This window comes from Arachis ipaensis, chromosome B4 (assembly GCF_059453495.1).
Source record: "Arachis ipaensis isolate K30076 ecotype BB chromosome B4, ASM5945349v1, whole genome shotgun sequence".
NCBI lineage: Eukaryota > Viridiplantae > Streptophyta > Magnoliopsida > Fabales > Fabaceae > Arachis > Arachis ipaensis.
The window spans coordinates 97,975,509-97,980,167 of NC_142439.1; the positions used below are offsets into that span (position 1 = coordinate 97,975,509).

General features: G+C 41.1%; 1 non-coding gene across 1 annotated transcript; it reads right to left on the reverse strand.

Moving 5' to 3' along the window:
- Positions 1-2,603: 2,603 nt before the first annotated feature.
- On the reverse strand, positions 2,604-2,707 carry LOC148568503 (small nucleolar RNA R71). The gene has a single exon (XR_015882375.1). It is a non-coding gene; the product is annotated as a small nucleolar RNA R71 (small nucleolar RNA).
- Positions 2,708-4,659: the final 1,952 nt, after the last annotated feature.

Here is a 4,659-nt window from a genome sequence, read left to right on the forward strand (position 1 = left end):
CCAGGGTTGCTTTCTCCATTTCCACGTTTAACCTCCAGTTTGACCTCAAACTGGAGGTTAAACGTGTTCGACACCTCCAGGGCTACCATTCTAAGCTTCCACGTTTAACCTCCAGTTTGACCTCAAACTGGAGGTTAAACGTGTTCGACCTCCAGTATGCCTCCACCCTTTTCCACGTTTAACCTCCAGTTTAACCTTAAACTGGAGGTTAAACGTGTTCGACCTCCAGGGCTGCCCTTCCTATCTCCACGTTTAAGCTTCAGTTTAACCTTAAACTGAAGCTTAAACGTGTTCGACTACATGACTCTCCAGGGCTACCTCCTTCCATTTCCACGTTTAAGCTTCAGTTTAACCTTTAACTGAAGCTTAAACGTGCTTCTACAAAAGGCCTCACTGGAAGTGTCTGGCGTTTAAGCTGCAGTTTAAGCTTAAACTGCAACTTAAACGCCACTCTTGGAAAAGGTTTCTGGGCCAAAAATATTGTGATTTAAGTTAGTCTTTGAGCACAAATATTAACTTAAACTTACTTTGGTATGAAACCCAATTGAATATCATGGTTTATGGGATTGGGCCTGAAGGATTGATGAGTTTGAAATCTCAATTTATTGAGTCATGTGTCATTATTTGATTATCACTAAGTTGGCTCAATGAATGTTACAGAATTTGGATCAACAGCCTCATCAAGATTATGGATCATAAACCCAAGGCAAAAGGAAAGCAAGGAGAGGCCTCAAAGCCCAAGAAGCACAACTGAAGCTCAATATAGAAAGTGTATAAATAGGATAGAAGTTAAGTTAGAGAGGACTTTTTACTTTCACTTTTAGCTAGTTTTCCTTTTCATTGTAATTGAATTCAGAGCTATGACTCACTAAACCCCCTTTCATTGGGTTAGGGAGCTCTATTGTAATTCAATGAATCAATAATAGTTTATCTTCTTCTTCAATCTTTTCTCTTGAATTTTGTTAGAAAGCTTCTCGATCTAATTCCATTGAGTAGTTGTCTTGGGAAAGAAACTACCCATACTTGGAATCCTTCGGAGCCTTGGGAAAGGAATGGAGGATTCATGCTAGAGAAGCTTTCTCACAGTGAATTGGATTGGGGTTTGGATGGATATTGTGACATGTAATCCTACCAAATTGTGGTTCATGAAATTGTGTGGTATAATCAGTGATCAAGCATCATCTCTTCTTATGAACACTTAAACCAAGGGATTGGGAATTTGTTCATTTTTAGAGAGTATTGGTGAGCCAAGGGATTGGGATCCAATCATATAAGATTGCCAAGCAAAATTCAATGAACGCATTGCTTGAGGAAGAGATAAACATGTTTTGATTCGGAGATCTCAATATCTCCTATAACCCAATGAATTCCCCATTTCTGATTTCCACTTTCTCTTTACATTCTGCTACTCAATTCATGCAATCACCCCCATTCCCTTTTAATTTCAGCAATTTAGTTTCTGCTCTTTAATTCATGCAATTTAAGATTCCGCCATTTCAATTTCTTGTCATTTACTTTTCCCGCCAATTTTACATTCCGCAATACTCATCTCAATCTTGATTCCGCTCAACTAGAACACACTTCTAATCCGAATTGCTCACTCAACCAATCCTTGTGGGATTCGACCTCACTCTATTGTGAGTTTTTACTTGACGATAACCGGTGCACTTGCCGGAAGGAATTTTGCCGATCGTGCAATTTCCTAAATCGTAGCATAACTAGTTTATGTGCATCAAGTTTATGGCGCCGTTGCCGGGGATTGGTTTTCGATTGACATTTCTCAAATTGGAAGCTAACTAGATTGAGCAATTTTCTCTTGCTTTGTTAATTCTGTTCAAGATACTTGTTGAATTTTAATTTCTGCACTCGGTTACATGCTTTCCTTCTTTATGCCTTTAAATTCATGCAACTAACTCACTGACTCACTAACTGTTTGAATTAATTCCTCAATTGAGCTAACCATACTCTTCCATTAACCAAGAGTATTTCACTTGTTTGTGTTTGAGCTGTGTTCTTGTATGACAGGTAGGAGAGGAGAGACATCAACTCCTCCATATACCGAACCAGAGAGGACCCTTCATAGACTGAAAAGGGAAGCAAGAGGGAAGAGAGTAGTGGGAGAAGAGGAATCTGAAGGAGAATCTGAGGACAATTTTGAGGAAGCTTTAGATCTCAACATGGATAGAGAAGTTCACAACCATGAGAGAGCTGATGGAAACAATGCCATTCCTGAGAGGAGGGTTCTTAGTTCATACATAAACCCAACCTCTGGGAATTGTGGTAGTAGCATCCAGAAACCACCCATTCAGGCCAACAATTTTGAGCTCAAGCCACAGCTAATATCACTTGTGGAGAATCATTGTTCCTTTGGAGGAAGTGCTAATGAAGACCCAAACCAACATCTCACAAAATTCCTGAGAATTTGTGACACTGTGAAGTCCAATGGAGTCCAGGAAGATGCCTATAAACTGCTTTTGTTCCCATTTTCACTTAGGGACAAAGCAGCTAAGTGGCTGGAATCATTCCCAAGGGGGAGTCTAACAACATGGGATGAGGTGGAAAGCAAGTTTCTGGCACGTTTCTACCCTCCACAAAAAGTCAATAGGCTTCGATCTGAGGTTCAGACTTTTAGACAACAAGATGGTGAAACTCTCTACGAGGCATGGGAGAGATTCAAGGACTTGACAAGGAAATGCCCACCAAACATGTTCCATGATTGGGTGCAATTGCACATCTTCTATGATGGGCTCTCTTATGAATCAAGGAAGGCTGTAGACCATTCATCAGGAGGTTCATTGAACAGGAAAAAGACTGTGGAAGAAGCCATTGAAGTGATCGAGACAGTGGCTGAGAATGAGTACTACTATGCATCAGAGAGGCACAACACTAAGGGAGTCATGGAGCTGAACCATGTTGATACAATTCTAGCCCAAAACAAGGTGTTTGCCAAGCAACTAGCAGAGCTTACCAGGCAATTAGAAACAAAGCAAGTAGCTGCAATACACACACAAGATCAAGAGGAAGTAAGCATTGAAGGAGGTGATTGGGATGAGGCCAACTATGTGGGAAACCAACAAAGGCAATCATATGATCCACATTCCAACACTTACAACCCAGGCTGGAGAAACCACCCAAACTTTGGGTGGGGAAACCAACAAACCCAACCACAAAACCACAAACCTTACAACCACAACCAACATAACAATTCCACATACCAAAACTCCAACCAAAGATCATACCAAGCCACACAAAACACCTACTCCCAACCACCATATCTTGGCCAAATTAATCAACATACCCAACCTAATCCGAACCAACAATTTCAAGATCAATTAAACCGGATAGAAGGAATGATGGCAACCATGAGTCAAGACATAATTGAATTGAAGAGCTTCAGGGATGATGTGAGAACTACCTTAAGAAACCATGGTGAAAAACTCAAGAGGATGGAATCTCAAGTAGGAGAGCTATCTCAACAGGCACCCAAATCAACTGCAGTGTTCCCTAGTGACACAGAAAAGAATCCTAAAGGGGAACAAAAGAGAGTAAGATGGGAAGAATGCAAGGCCATCACCATATTGAAGGAAGTCTCAGAAGAAGAAGGAATCAGGCCCTCAGAGCAGGAACCAGAAATCTTGAAGGAAGGTGTGGAAGAAGTTAAGCAGGAAGGTGGAACTGAGCAAGCCAAGGAACTGCAAAAAGGCATGATGGAAATATACCAACCAAAAGCACCATTTCCTGAGAGGTTAGGAGGAGGTGAAAAAAGGAAAACCTATTCAAGGTTTCTAGAGACATTTAACTCTCTTCATGTCAATATTCCCTTTCTTGAGATTCTTCATCAAATGCCCACACACATCAAGTATTTAAAGGAATTGTTAAGCAAGAAAAGAGTTTTGAAGGGAGGACAAACGGTAACAATGAACAAAGAATGCAGTGCTCTCATCAAGAAGGACACACTCTCTAAGAAAACGGACCCCGGAAGTTTTCATATCCCTTGCATCATAGGGGAAACAAAAATTGACAGAGGATTCTGTGATCTAGGAGCAAGCATAAATGTGATGCCTCTAACTCTTATGAAGAGGCTACAACTGAATGAAGTAAGATCCACTGATGTAATCATACAAGTGGCTGACAAAACTCAGAAGCAAGCTGAAGGGGTAGTTGAAAATGTGCTGGTGAAAGTGGGGGATTATTACTTCCCCACAGACTTTGTCATTGTGGACATGGAGGAAAGCTACTTACACCCTATCATTCTGGGCAGACCATTTCTAGCCACTACTAGAGCCCTCATAGATGTAGAACAAGGAGAGCTAATTCTGAGAATACATGATGAACAGCTCATTTTCAAAGTTTTCAAACCTGCATCTGAGCCTGAACCAGAACCTGAAAAGCCTAAGGATGATAGTAGCCATCTGTGTCTGGAGGAAAGTAATCCAGCAGCTGAAACTCTAAAACAGTTCTTGGAAGGCAAACAAGAGCTGCAAGAGTTAAAGCCACAAGAATCAGTGGAAACAGATCAGAAGGATCCTCCTGACATAAGGGTCAATGAAGAAATCCTCAAGAGAAAGGGAAGAGTGATAGGGAGATTGCCAAGAGGGTGGAGAAACAAGAAAATTCCCACTGAAGGTTTTTCTCCGGGAGATAACGTGATATCAAGTC